Consider the following 15,142-nt stretch of genomic DNA (forward strand, 5'->3'; position numbering starts at 1 on the left):
AATCTTCTGCCTGAAATCCTGGAAAGCTGCTGCCACTCAGTTGCAGCATGACTGAGCTAGCTGGACCAGTGGTCTGCACCAGTATCAGTGATATTCTTATGCTTTCATGTCTTACCGTATTTTTCCATCTATAAGATGCCCCCATGTAGAGGACACCACCCACTTTTCTTACCATCTCTGCGCGAGCAAGCTGCTCCTGTGCATGCGTGCCCAGCGCCTCGCTGCCTCCTTGCACGCACGCCAGTCGCCCCCCTGAGCGCGCCCACGCCAGTTACCCCCCCTGAGCGCGCCCACACCTGCGCCAGTCGTCCCCCCAAGCGCACTTGCGCCTGCACCAGTCACCCTTCCCAGCATGCCTGCACCCACCTCCCCCCCAAGCACACCCACGCTTCTCCTCTCGGCCCCCCATGTATAAGACACCCCTCCATTTGTAGGTAAATATTTTAAAGAAAAAGTATCATCTTACACATGGAAAAACACAGTACATTCCTTTTCAGTCTGTTGTCCAGGTGCTAAGTGTTGATGGACAAATTTAGGGGACCTTGTTTTCCCTTTTTATGATTTTGTATCTTTAGACCAGACCTGGACTACAGCTTTTCAAACACAGAACTATTTTCTGTAAAGTAGGAGATACTGCATCAGGTTTGAAAAGGCCAGGAGAAGAGTTTCAACAACCTGCATAGCTCCTTGCATTCAGAGTTGTTTACCAAATTTTGTACATTGTGAATACAGTAGAAAATGCCTATTGCATAATTTAGTTTGCTACAGCTGGTGATGGGCAGGGGGAGGGGGAACCAAAAGCAATAGTGCTCAAGTTCACCACTGGTTTCTGAGCAGAGGTTCATAAATTATGTCTGGATTCAGTAGACATTTTTCCTACTAACCAATAACAATATCATAAACCTACCTCTGTGCACATACAGAACACTTGCCTATTCCCACCCAACAGGTCATAGCCTGTCCCCATCCCATAATTAAGAAGAGTTTTATTTTTATCTATTTATTTTTTAAAGCTTTTCTAACCCGTCCACTATAAACATCTCGGGAGGCTTACAATAAATGAGTGGAATAAAACAAACACCGCAGCACTGTCTTAATTATGCCCCAATTCCCTGGCAAGGACCAGTGTATAAATCCAGGGTTAAAAGCACAGGAGACAGTCTTTTCCTCCCAAAGAAATCCACTCCAGGTGTTTTCTTCTTCCCTGCTGCAGTGTCCTCTGCCTTCTTCCAGCCAGTCAGTAAATTACTAAAACTGTTCACCTCCTGTTGCTCTTAAAATATCTACCTGCAGCTGGAAGGAAGTGGCAGGAGCTTGTTGACTGGGAGGTATTTGGAAGGAATATGTTCTCAGGGTGGAGGCTGAAGCTGTCATGGTTAGCTGCTTTTGAGCAGGGGATAGTATTACAGAAGAAAAACAAAGAAGCTGCAGGCAGGAAGCAGCTCTGCACATAGAGTGACACTAAAACACAATAAAAGAGCAGCAGTGAAAGTCTGAAAATGGTTAGATCCGCCTCACCACTATCTCCTAGCCTATCAAGCAGTTCTGCATTATTTCCAGGAAAAGAGGGCGGGAAGAAAGACACCCTTGCTGGTGCCATGCAAAAGGAGAGCACAGACCCTCTCCCAAAATGTATTCCAGGTTTTTCTGACAGCCTCAATCAGTCAATAGCATGCTCCCTCTCCTAGGAGATGAGCTTGCGGAAGGAAGGATGCCTGCTGCCCATTCTTCATATATTGTGATTAAACATGACAAGAAATTCGAGGCTGCCACTGCAATTGGCAGCTCCCGGCAGAACACCATTTCCACATCTGGCTCTGCCCCTCTCCTCCTCATTGGCTGCTTGGTGCAGGGAAAGGGAAACACACCATGTAATTACATCAGAAGATGAAGCAAATTGTACCGTTTGAGGCAGAAGGAAAGAATTCTACACAGCAGCAGCCTCATGTTTTCAGGAACAGCATGGTGTGCCCTCCTGAAAAGGCTAGAAATATACCTTTTCCCAACAAACATGTTCACAGAAGGAGAGTCAACATCAGGAATGCTTTTCGGAATAAGGACCCTTATTTGTTTGCTATATTCCTTCCCCAGCACATTAGCTTCATAACCAAGGGTGTGGCATTCCTCAAGTTCACAGGATGCCATTAATAATAAAGATTTGGTAATCTGAACCTGACAAGCACATTAACATTATGTAAAGTGGAAGGATTCTAGAGCATTCTCCCATGGCCACATTAGCACTAAAAATGAGCAGAAACTGTTTGGTTGCTCAAGGATGCGATTCAATGCACATTTCAACAGAAAAGGGCCTTTTTCTGTCAAAACATGCGTAAGATCATGCCTTAAGAAAATATAAAGAGTCACAAGAAGTAGCTGGGTAGCTACGCCTTCCTTTTAAAAATGATATTGCATTTCTAGCTGGTATTAAAATGGAAACACAATACTAACAATACTTTCTAAAATTCAGTTTTCAGAACCCCAGTTCAGGGATCAGCAGTATTCTGAAATAACTGAAAAAAAAAGTTAAAATGCAGTTCTAGGGCACTTTAACAAATGCTGTTTAAAGGGCAAATGACTTTTAAAAGATGGCTGAGAACCAAACTCCAATAATTCTTCATTACCTTCCCAATAACTTTTCCCCCGAAACTTACTTGCAGCTACAGTGGGTGGAGCCATAGGAGAATATGATGAGATGTGCTGGATCAGGAAAAAATATTTCTTTCAGCTTCCCTTCCCTAACCTGACACTCCCTAGATGCCAGGACACCTGGCCTTGCTGCCTGGAGCTGCCCTGAAGCGGACCAGGTTGGGTAACACTGGTCTCCACAGACCAACCTTTGGTTCTGCCAGTGGGCAGCCAGTTACCCAATGGGAAGCTGACACGCCATCAGCATGATAGCAGCTTCCTACTCATGTTCCTCCACGAAGTGGTATTCAGCAGCATGAGTAGGTGCCCTTGAAGGAGACGCCTTCACAATGCATTGCCCCTCCACCTTCATCCCATTTCTACCACTACGTCCCTCACAGGAGACACACTCATTTCAAATCTGGAATCACTACAAGGGAAAGGGTTAAAGGTTTTGCACTAGTTTCCACACAATGGCAGCAAATTGTAGGTTTGTTGTTGTTAGTCGCAAAGTCGCGCCCGACCCATTGCGACCCCACGGACAACATTCCTCCTAGCTCTCCTGTCCTCCACCCAAGTTCACGCCCACTGCCCCAGTGACTCCATCTAGCAAATCGTAGGCTAATTAACAACAATTCATTATCAGGTTAACTTCAGTTAGTTTAACTCATGAACAACACAAACCATCCAGGTTACATAGCTACCTACAATCAGGCTGATCAGAAGTTGCATACGCAAAGCCATGGTTTTCTGCCACTGTTTGCTGTGCAAAATGCAGAGGGTGAGCTTAGACCAAGACTATCTCTTCATAGCTTTTCAAAACTGTAGTGGGGAATCTGAACATGCAGGTCCCATCGCAATATGGACTTCGGTCCTAAGAATGTATTCAAAAGAGGCTAGATTTGTAGATGCGCCAAAATATTTGCACTGGTTTGTTTTCAGTATACTGAACAAACCATTATCATACCCCACTATTACCACCATCTTAAGCATGTTGAGGGCTGTCTGTCTTGGCACAGGTGGCCTGAGAACACAGCCTGTATAGCATATATTTGGCTAACCTGTTTTTGTTATGCTTTGCTTCTTCTTTGTTAAGAAAGAGTCAACCTCATCAGTTTTGTCATACATGAGATTTAAATTGCCTTTAAACCTCTCATCTGTTACTTATGTGAGCATCTGATTATTGTTAATGCAGATGCAGGCTATAATGTGCAATCCTATGCATTTTAAAGTATTAATTAATCTAAGTGCTCTAAACATGTACAGGATAGTGCCCTACACTTTTTTCCCTAAGTAATACAAGGGCTCTCTGCTCCTCTGTGATCCTGTTGATTCTTGATTACCTCCAATGTAGTTAGGCAGGTTAGGCAGCAGATGACCCGGGGAGGGACTTCGCTGCCACACCACCTGCTGCCCCTGCAACTCCCCCTCCAGAAATGACACCAACTGTGTTGGCGTGTCACTGCCATTTTATTCTTCCAACCATTTGGCAGCTATTTGCTGCTGGCCTTTCAAAATTCGATTTTCTGTTTTGAATTCTGTTCTATGAATTGTTCTTGGCACAATGGTTATAAACCATTTTGTACACCTTTGGGAAAAAGCAGAAGTGGCTGGACATAAAGAGCTTCAAATAAATAGTTGAGACATTTTTGACAGCATAGTAATGAGCTTTTAAAAGATCTTTAACTGTGAAGCTAAGCTGCTCTAAATTTTACGTTGAGCAATAATACTTTGTCCTACTTTGGGGTGGGGGGGTGCTCATGAGCACAAAACTTATGTGCTCTTTCAGTTAATAGATGCATCTATATGTACCAATAAGCAAAAAACTCTAGCTTAATAAACCATGATAAAAATGAGCAGCCTGCTGGTGCATATAGTATATTCAACATTCCTTCCCATGACATCCAAAACTAGAATTATAAGCCCCTTTAAACCTGGCTTTGTTGTTGGCTTATGAATCCTTACAAATTTGTTTGCATGCAGTAAACAAATAATGCCTCATTTGGGCATCATACAAAGCTATCCTTTCATTATTTGTTTACCTGCTCATGTGAGGGGAAGAGCAAAGTGGGAACAGACTGGCACACTGCTTATTTGCATTGCTGCTTATTCAGCCAGAATGGTTTGTTTATCATTACAAGGGAACATGCAAACACAGCTCAGTACCTGTGATGCTGGTGAGTGTGATAAAAAAAAGTGTCATTAGCAGTGTAGAGCTGCTGCCTTTTTAACCAGCTCCTATACCTTTGCCTTAAACAGTTCCTCTGTGGCAAGCTTTTCCTACTGATTTTTGCAGATCAAGGAGTTGCTAACAGCACAGAAAGAGATGATGCCATTGGCTAAATTGTCATACCTTCCTTTCATGTGAGATCTTCATCTGAGTATTTTACTTTGACTTTTGAGGAAACTGTCTATACAAAATGTTTTGCCTTAGAGGAGTAAACAGTACAAGCAAATGAAGGGGGGCATTTTAAATAAGTTCCAACTTAGAAAAAACAATGATGTGCCTTTAAGACTGTTCTTGGCTTCTTGCACTACAGATGCTCTTTTGCACTGATCCTTTCATTATTTGTTTACTTGCTTCCACATTGGCTGCGTCTGCATGACAAGATAATCCAGGGTGGGTTGCTATTGACAATGTCATGTTGGGGGGAATTCATCTGACATCATACAAGTGGCTTGTGTGTGGGAAACAAATAATCACAATAACCCATGGCTTGTTCTGCTCACAATGGGCTGCCATGTTGTCAGAACCCAGACAACCCCATCCTGGTCATGGGTAACTGGCTAGCAAGCGCCACAGCGAGTGCAGCATAACACCCTTTCTGATCTTGCCATGTGGATCTTAGGGGAGCACCCCCTCACTTGGAGGGCAGATGGCACAGGTTCCCCATCCCCACTGCAACTTCAAGCCATTCTGGGCTGCCTGCAGCTTTTTTGCTTTTTGCACTTTTTTCAGAGATTGGTCAAGCCAGCAGTTAAGATGTACTCAGAGGACTGTCCTGATCCAAACTCACCCAATTCTCAAAATTTGCTTCCCCGTGGATCTTCTGCACTTTGCTACCTGAGACAAAGGACAAGGTGGCATTATCCCAACCCCCACTGATCTATTCCATGCCCACACTGACTGGACTGGTAAGTGAACCATATTTTGACCCTGGGAGCAGGGAGCAAGGCAAGGTCCTTCATCACTCCTGACTCGCTCCTGGAGGCATCACACAAGGCTGTGTGACACAGCCACCCCTGTCCTCCAAGAAAGGGGTGCCCAGGGAGCTCAGGTGGAACAGCTAAGGGTCTGCTACTGCTGCCACCCGAGACATCTTCCTCTTCCTGCCTTTCTGTGAGGCCAGCCACTTAATCCTCTGGCTGTGCCATTTCCTCATGAGGAGAGAGTTTTTTCCATGGCAGTAGCCTCTTTGTAAAACCCTCCGCTCCAACCTGGTGTCTTCCCAGCATGCCACAATCAGCCCAGCAATTTGATAGGCATCAGGATGGGGAAGGCTGGATTTGATCACCGTCCTCACCATCTCTGTGATACTTGCATTTGAAGAATTTTCTTTTTAAATCAGACTTTGATCCTGTCTCTGTATTTACTGTTAATCCTGTTCACCTAGTTCCCCCCTTGAATGTTTCTCTTAAGAATTGCTCTAATTAGTGCTATAACTTTAAATAATCTAACTGAGAGTGGTATTCTGTTTAGTTTTAATGGCAACATTTTATATTTTCCAGTTTAAAATATTTTAACTGGAGACATCTTGTGTTTTAGACTTTTATGCTGTGAATATGTCTTTTCAGATGGGATCAAGAAGCTTTCAAGCTGACTAAACATACACATCATATCTGGGTTGTGTTTTCATACTTTTTGTGAGTTTGAGCACCTCCTTTGGAAGGATATACAACCTTTCATAAAAGCATAAATATATACAATTGTTCTAGAGTAAGAACTGGAGCAACATGTTTGCATAAACATTTTTAGCTAATTCACATGGAGCATCCACTTCTAGTCACTAGCCAAGTACTTTTATTTTCATCCAGAACTACACTGTCCATGTGCCATCTGGACCATTCCTTGCAATGGGTTCAAAATGCACAGACTTGTCTAAGGAGAGGCTTAGTCAAAAGGGGGGTGAGTGGTCCTTATCTGACTGCTTTCAGGTGCCCTTCTTCAAGACATAATGCAGCCCTCCCCAACTTGGTGCCCTCCAGATGTTCCACAGCACAGCTGCTGGCATTACTGCCCATTGGCCATGCTGGCTGCAGCAGATGGGAACTGAAGACCAAAATTAACCAGAGGGCACCAGGCTGGGGAAAGCTGGCAGAACATGTTAAAGCATAAGCATTTAAGACAACACGCAAAGTCCTGCTGAATCTAAGCCAAGGGTCCACCTAGTCCTGCATCCTGTTCCTGACAAGGGCCAGCAAGATGCCCACAAGCAGTCTAGAAAGAACACACATCTGAAGCAGAGGTGCAGCTTAGTTATCTTGCCTATTAGCCACTGGCATTTTCTCTGTGATTTCTTCTGTATCTTTTAAAAAGCAGCATCTAACTGCATGTTGGATTCAATACATGTGTGTAGCTGTTCCTCATTTCCCAGGCCACAGTGGACTGATCTGGACCACCATGAATTCACTGGGGAGGTTTAAACCTTGCTGGTCACTTGGCTCTGCCCTATATTCTTCCTACTCAGAAACTAAAAAGAGAGAAAGAAAACTCCATTGACACAAAGTGGAAGATTTTTCTTTTGTTTCACTAGCAATTTTTTCCCAGCCTCTTTAGTATTCATTCCCAATATTGAGCAGACCTGCTCCTGAACACTGAGCTGAGGCTTTTCAAGTCAGCCTTTGACCAAAATCCTCAAATCTTTTTTCCACTATTTTTTTTTGTTTTATTTTGTTTCTACATTAACGCATCACCAATTTCCACTTTCACTGGAAACCTTGCATGGTTGTACTTTCCCCCATTCCTGCCTCTCCAGTAAGGCAAGCTTCATGTTTCCAGTTCTCAGCTCTTTCTACGCTTCTTTCACCTTTAAGAGTATTCCTCCAAGTCAGTTTGCCAGCCCTGTCTGTATACACATCGCTTCTCATTCCTTTTCAAATACTACTGCCATGATCTGTCTTGTGACAAGAAGAGAAACAAAAAATAGAGCACCTTAAAATACTCCCATTTCTTTCTCTCCAGACACAAGGACTTTGATGGGGAAATTTGACTGAACATTTAAAATATTACCAATAAATCCATATGCAAAATATTGTTTTATCAAACAAACAAGGAGACAACATGCTACAAAAAAAACTTGCAAGCATGCCAACAATCTCAGAAAGAACTCTCCAGGCCTTTATGACTTCCCTAAATTGAACAGTTTATTTTTTAATCCCTTTAACTATATCTCTCTTGCCAACTACAGTGACAATAATTTTCATCTACACTTTTACATGCTGCAACATAATCTTAACCTCTAAATTGTAAATCTACTGAACATGTGCCAAAAAAATTACAAAGCATTTAATTAATGAACCTGTAAGTCTACAGGTATTATAAAAGTGTTTCCATAAGGCTGACTCATTTAAAAAGTTTGCGGCTTTATTCTGTTGCCTGTTTTGTGTCTTCTGTGTGCTACCTCTTACAGGTGGCTTTGTTTGTGGGGACAGACAACCAAACACAGAATACATTCCATTAGTTACAACTGCTATACTCCACACCCATGTGATCTCTTGGGCTTTTACTGGTTATTTTTATCTGCTGTTTTTCAGCTTTCTCTTGTTTAGTCAGAACTGCATTTATTGTATTGCTGTCTTTCATTGCTATTTTACTATTGTAACCATCCTTGAGGTCAGTTTATGACAGAAGACACTTCTATTTAAAAGTAAATAAAATTAGAATGCTACAGCTTCTCAGAATCTAAATGTAATTATTATTAAATTGCATTTAGACTCCACTTTTCTTCCACTTGCAAGGAACCCAAAATGGGTTACAAGCATCTCCTCCTCTCTGCTTTTTCCTTCCAACAACAGCCTTGTGAGGAAGGTTAGGCTAAGAGTGCATGCCTAGCTCAAAGTCTCCCAGTGAACTTCATGGCCGAGTCGGCACTAGCGCCCAGATCTCCTGAATCCCAGCCCAACATTTTAATCCCTATGCCACGCTGGCTTTCAGTGATAGCCATGAAGGGACTGAGGGACCACCTTGCACATATTTTAAAAGGGAATGCTAAGCTTTATCCACACAATTTGACCTTCATAACTAATGCAATCTGCACAGGTTTTGCACTCCCACCTCTGTAGCCAATATATGTCAAGCCACAGCCCTGAGTTAATGAGCACAACATACAAGTGTCTCCCCACAAACTCCCATACTTGATTTGCAACCCCTCCCACCCCAGCAAAGTCCATATAGCACAATCCATTCTTGCCCACCCCACACATGAATCACTCATCCTCACAGAGGTCTACTTGCCACATTCCTGGGCAAGAAACACTTTCCCAGGAGGGCTTCCTATCTTCCCCATGCTGTTGTCCCCTCCCAGATGTCTTGGTCTGCAGTTCTCCTCATTCACAGCCATGCTGGCTGAGAATGATGGGGGTTGCAGTCCAACACACCTGGAGGGCACCAGGTTAAGGAAGGGTGGAATAAACAGGACGGCCAAAGCAGCAATTTTGAGATGCAGATAGCCGCCTCCTCCGAGGAAAAGTCATTGTGCCACAGTTCTATATTGAGCTATTCAGTTGCGCACACACAATACAGAAATGAAATCAAGTGATCCACTTGGCAAGAGGCAAGCCCAACATAGTGACTCATACAGAGAGGCAACAGGCCACCTCCTCTGCAGAAGCTACTTCTTTGCATAGAAGCAATTGGATCATTCAGTTACACCCAAAACAAGGAAGGCACAGAATTACCCTGTCACCCTTCCAGCCTGGAAGGAGGCAATGACTCAAATACACAGAAAAGGAAGGCGCCTCCCCCTTCCAGCTTACAGGAGTCTTTAATTATTTAAGTTACTCCTCACAGCTCCTTGATGAATAACAGGTTGTGCTTGAGGACCTGGTGAAAATGCTAGCCTTTGCCAGGTGTTGCTCTTCTTGTGCCAGTGTTTCAAGGTAACTAGAAGAGGTTGTCATTCTAGGAAATCACTATTCTAAAGAAGTTTGTGTGTTTTTTATGCATTTATTTTGCCCAACAGCCTAGACTAACTGATACATGACAGACGAAAATGCACCCTTCTTAGGAAGACCTAACGGTGAATGGTCTTGGGGGATTGAAAAACAAAATGGTCTGGGACTCACTGGCCTGATCCTCAAATTATTGGGACATCATAACCACCACCCCCCCATAAAAAGTTCCTTGTGGCCAATTACAAGCTCTGTGGGTAATCAATTTGTTCCAGCAGACATTATTCAACTCTTTTCAATCTAGAAGGGATTTTTTTAACTGCAGTAATTTTCAGGCACCACTGGATTGCCAGCTGTGTCTTATGCAGATGCCACAGGTGAGACATGCATAAAATCCAGCATGAAATCCAGTATAACGTGCTTTACAGCACCAGTGCAGACAAGCCCTAAGTCAGACAAGCACAAAAAGGTACCAAAGCAAAGCAGCAAGCTATTGCTATACCAAGCCTAGAACGTAACTTCTTTCTACATAGATGTACACAAACCTTGGAGGCGTATAGAATTTTATGTCGGGTAGGATGGAAAAGGAATTGTTTGCAAGGCACACTGAACCAAATACTACTACTACATACACTAATCTGCTTGGACTAGGCAGCTGAGTTACTTCTAGATGCATATTTTTAGATTATCTTTTTTGCTAGACGGGATTCACTAATGTAAACGCAAATCAGGCGGCAGGCTACACTAGAACTTTTCACGAGACGTAATGGAAACGTGGATTATTCTGTTTGCGTTATACACACACAGTAGACTTGGGTGCAAATATGAAATACCACTCTACCACTGCTCCTCTCCCCGAATACACTTTCCGAGGGCAAACTTTATTCAAAGAACACCTTTTCCCGAAGCTCCACCTTCTACAGCGTGCCATCTGGTAAGCTCACCGCCTCCGTTCGCGCGTGGCAAGCAGAGCTTTGAGGCAGCTATTTAGCCGCGCCACAGGCAGATATTCCACAGGTGAGCCTTCCTCCCACTCAGTGCCTCGGCACAGCAAGGCGGCGGCACCGGGTGAATTTCGGCTTTATTAAAAGCCAAACAAGCGCGGCCAGTGAGAAGTCAGCAAACCACCTGCTGGGTAAATCTTGCAGTGATGCGAAGAGCGAGAGAAGCCGAGCTCGGTGTCCCCGCAGCCCCGCGGGGAAGCGGAGCCCCAGGCAGCAGCCTTACCTGTCACTGCGTCGCGCGGAGAGTTGCCGGGGCGGCCCCTGGCCGGAGCTCTCCGCCGGCACCGAGAGGGAGCCGCGGAGCGCGCCCTCGGGGGTTCTGCCCGCCCGGCTCCGTCGCGGCGGCTGAGTTCCCGAGGGGAGGAGCCGGGCACTGCCTGCCCGCCCGCCCAGTCAGACTTGTTGCTCCTGAGCTCTGGCAGGGCCGCCTCGAGCGGCGCGGGAGTGGCCGAGCGGGCTCCGCTCGCTTTCTGGAGGCTGGAACACCCGCCCGCGGAGCGCGCGCTTGCGGGAGGCCGCGCCGCAGCGCCCTCTAGCGGACGGCTTTCTGCAGCGCGCCGCCGCCGCGGAACGGCTCGACGTGAGGAGTTAAGGAGTCTAGCTCACTGTACGCATTCGCCGTGTGGCGGACTACAGCCCCGGCTTGCAAAGAGGTTGGTTTGTGGTGGGGCAGTTTGGTCATTTTGGCTTAATACGCTGAAGAGGTTCCCCTTCCGACAGATAGAAGGGGAGCAGCCCCATATGCTACGCCAGCACGTCAGTGGCCCTAGGATAGCCGATGGATTCTCATTCTCAGATGCGTGTTTGGCTGCACTCCGGCCCCAGCCCCCGCGTAGGCACAGAAAGGGCGTGGGGGAACGGAGAGGAGGAGGCCAGGCTAGTGGTTATCCTGAGGTCTCCCCCGTCTCTTTCCCTCTCCCTCTGAAATGCCATCATTAAATGCTCGAGGACCAATCACTTGGGAGAAAAATGCAACAAAATCTTCTACTGGCAGGTATACATGCATGCATGCATGGCACACAGAACAGTGACCTATAACAAATTAATTCTGCCCAAGTTTTTGTGTACTGTCACCCTTTCCATTAGATGGATGGAGTGCTATCAAGAGTTGCTCTCATATATAGATAGAAAACCCATGCAAACAGGGCAGGGAATTGTGAACAGTGAGGCCAGAAGGGCATTAAATGCAGAACATGCTGACAGGCGGGTGGAGGCGAGGAACCTAATTGTGCTTATTCTCTGTCAAAGGACAGGCAACTGATTTACCCAATGTCTTCCTAATAGATGAGAATGCAGTCATCAGACATGACCATCTACAGTTTTTACTTGGTTTCCTAAATGTTTTGTAGGAGGTGGTTGGGCATTAAAATAACCCTGTCAATTGGTTAAGTGTTATTTACCTGTCTTTTGACAAATAAGTCAATTATATTCATATTACCAAACAAAAGGCCTGTCTTTTCAGTCTTGAAGGAACTGTGAGAACTTACAAATGGACAGCCTCATCAATAGAAAATAGTGTCTTTTGTTTCCATTAAGCTGTTATAGAAGCACATGGGAGCCTAAATAGCTTGTCTGTGACAGCTATTAGTTCTCATGCCACCAATCAAAATTGCTCCCTACAGAAAAAGCAATAGAGGTAACAGTTCTGAAGAGGGAACCAATTAAAGTTTGCAGCCCTACCAGAAGAGAAAAAAGGCCTTGTGAAAAATTAAGTTTCTAAAAACACGATTCAGTGCAGGAAACCTTCTAGCTAAGTCTTAAATGACTGACTACTCTGTAACTGTCTTTAAGCAGTATGTAGCACTAACATAGCTGGTCCGAATAAAAGCATAGCAAGCCAGTCAACTATACACTCCGGAGGCTTTCCCGGTCCCCCCAGAGGGATCTTGCATTTCTGATCTTTCACTGAAACTGCTTGGGTTGTATTTCATGACTATGTTTGTGCCTCTGTGCTGTGTGGAGAAGGCAGGGAGAAGGAAACTGTATCACCTCTAAGCTGCCTGACCTTTCTTCACGTGCTTTAATGCAGGCTTACCTTTTGCAAAGAACCTAAGAGCAAGTTAAAGGTCCTCTTTGAAAAGAGTATTATGTCAGGAGGCCCAGGACTAGAGACTTCTCTGGAGGTTACAACATTGTACAGGAGATAGGAATGACTCACCTTGAAATGGAACTGAGTCATGTATTAAATTACTGGCACCAGAAGACAAAGTTTCATACTTACCTGTGGGTATTCTGTTACTGCAAAGAAGGCTTGTACCTATAAATGTGTGAATTCAGACTTCAGCTTGAGCAAGGGCAGTAACAAAGATGCAAATTCCCTTAGCATAGGGAGCTCCCATCGCTAAGAGCCGAGTTAGATGCTCATGTACTGAGTGGTGACATAGCAACTTTCCATTTTTTTTAATGACCATACCTAAAATAGGTGGAGAAAAAAATCTCCTTCGTGATCAGGTAACAGGACAGAATTTCTGTTCTGCCAGTATATGTATAGAAGGGAAAGTCACAAATGCAGCTATCACTGTATAGCTTTACAAGGGTAAAAGCAGTAGCTTTCCAAAATTTTCTCTTCTCCCATTTATTAAAGCCTTACTTTCTAGGGGTCCTCACAGTATAAATGTCTTCAGCGCTCTTTAAAAAAAGATGGCCCTTGATTAACATTTGCAGCAAGGCCTCAAAATACTTATGGCAATGTTCTAGGTTTACCTACCTAATTTGTTAATTTTCAAAACTTTAAAGAACAAGATCCTCCAGTCAGTAAACTAAGGAGAAATTCTTATTTATTTGGAGCGACATGGGAGCCACTGTTCCTTGATGCCCAGATTGCTAATGGATCTGGATCAATTTTTTAAATTCCCTCCCATGTGAAAGTTACCAGACCCTAGATTCATAGAAGCAGCACTCACATCACTGTTCATTTCTTCTTACACCTTCCCAAAACAGCATGGGATCCAGATCCAGGGCTGCCCACATCACTGTAGGCAGTGTAAATTCACTTGGAAATAGCAGTGCCACTTCCAGAATTGTAAAAGTACAGGTAAGCGATTAATCTGTGAATAACGTCACAGCTACTTAAATGTAGATTGCAAGTCAAAATGGCAGAATGGAATCAGTGTCAGTATAGAAACAGCTCTATTTTGTGCTTGCAAAGTAAGAGATTACTGGGATGGTGTGGGTGCTCCATCAATCTGCACACATAGACAAGAGGCATTCATTAAGAGGCTACTCGGGAGGGCATAACTGAAGTCTGCTTTTCTATAAATCTTTTCTGAATAGGAGTAGAGAAGCCTATGCTAAGTTTCTTCAAGTCCTCTTCTTGTCTGTGTTCTAGCAAAAAAAGAACAGTAACTCCCTCTGTAACAAATAGCATTGTTGAGAGGCGCAGAATGGAACCTACTCTGATAATATTCACATAGGCAAGCAGCTCGGGGAGAGTCAGCACTGCTTTTACCTCTGTACTGAAAGAAAAAACTTACAGCAAAAGATGGAGATGATAGACAAGCCCATTTGTAGTCTGGTAAACTGAAGTAACTGTTCAAACATAGCTGGTGTTACACAGTCAGGAATGCAAGAAAGGCTTGAATAAAAAGCACTTAAAACTTAGCAAAAACACAGCTACACCTTAGCTTGTTACCTAGGTACTCATTCCTTTTAGCCAATAGTTCTGTGTCTATACATTATAGAGATTTTGGCAAGTAGTAAAAGCAAATATTCCTTCTATATACTGAGCAGATTGAATAGTATTTTGCTTAAGCCACTAATGTATATTGGAAAGGAAGTTCACAGTTTTAACCAACTTTCCATCTTTTAAGAGTTATACTTTCCTACTCCTGCCTTCACAACTCTCCAGTCTGAAGCTTCTCACATACGTGGCAATTAGAAACATGCTGATCAGCCATTAACCAATCCTGACAACCTTGTACAAGACTGATTTGTCACTTAGATGAGAAATTACTGAATAATTATGATCTTCAGCTGACACTGTTCCTGTTTGTATCATGTGATGGGGGTGTAGGGAGAAATACAGCAGCTAATTCAATGTTCAACCAAGTCTCTCAACAATTATTTTAATCAACTGAGATAAGAAAGGATGTTGCCCAAGTATATGCTGATACTAAATGCTTAGCCCTAGCATTTCAAGTTATTGTCTAGACAGAATTGTATTCAGCAAAAGCATCTTTAAATGCTATTAAGTACAAAAACTAATGGGGTGTGGTGGCTTAGTGGGTAAGACGCCAAGCTTGCCAACCAGAAGGTCAGCAGTTCAAATCCCTAGTGCCCCATTACAGTGTGAGTTCCCGTTACTTGCCCCAGCTCCTGTCAACTTAGCAGTTCAGAAGCATGCAAATGCAAGTAGATAAATAGGTACCACTTTTGTGGGAAGGTAGCAGCATCCCATGCTCAAA

At 44.0% G+C, this 15,142-nt stretch overlaps 1 protein-coding gene and 1 long non-coding RNA gene across 3 annotated transcripts in view; one reads left to right on the forward strand and one right to left on the reverse strand.

Moving 5' to 3' along the window:
- The window catches only part of ARHGEF28 (Rho guanine nucleotide exchange factor 28), a 168,178-nt gene extending 157,093 nt beyond the window's left edge, over positions 1-11,085 (reverse strand). For both annotated transcript variants that reach the window (XM_044446481.1, XM_044446480.1), the window contains exon 1: positions 10,963-11,085. The gene's annotated coding sequence lies outside the window, so the exon portion shown is untranslated. The remainder of the gene's footprint in view (positions 1-10,962) is intronic.
- LOC123031471 lies at positions 8,874-15,123 on the forward strand. Its single transcript, XR_006416304.1, has 3 exons — positions 8,874-8,884; positions 14,961-14,963; positions 15,026-15,123. It is a non-coding gene; the product is annotated as an uncharacterized LOC123031471 (long non-coding RNA).
- Positions 15,124-15,142: the final 19 nt, after the last annotated feature.

This window comes from Varanus komodoensis, unplaced genomic scaffold (genome assembly GCF_004798865.1).
Source record: "Varanus komodoensis strain SLA01 unplaced genomic scaffold, ASM479886v1 scaffold5, whole genome shotgun sequence".
Classification (NCBI taxonomy): Eukaryota; Metazoa; Chordata; class Lepidosauria; order Squamata; family Varanidae; genus Varanus; species Varanus komodoensis.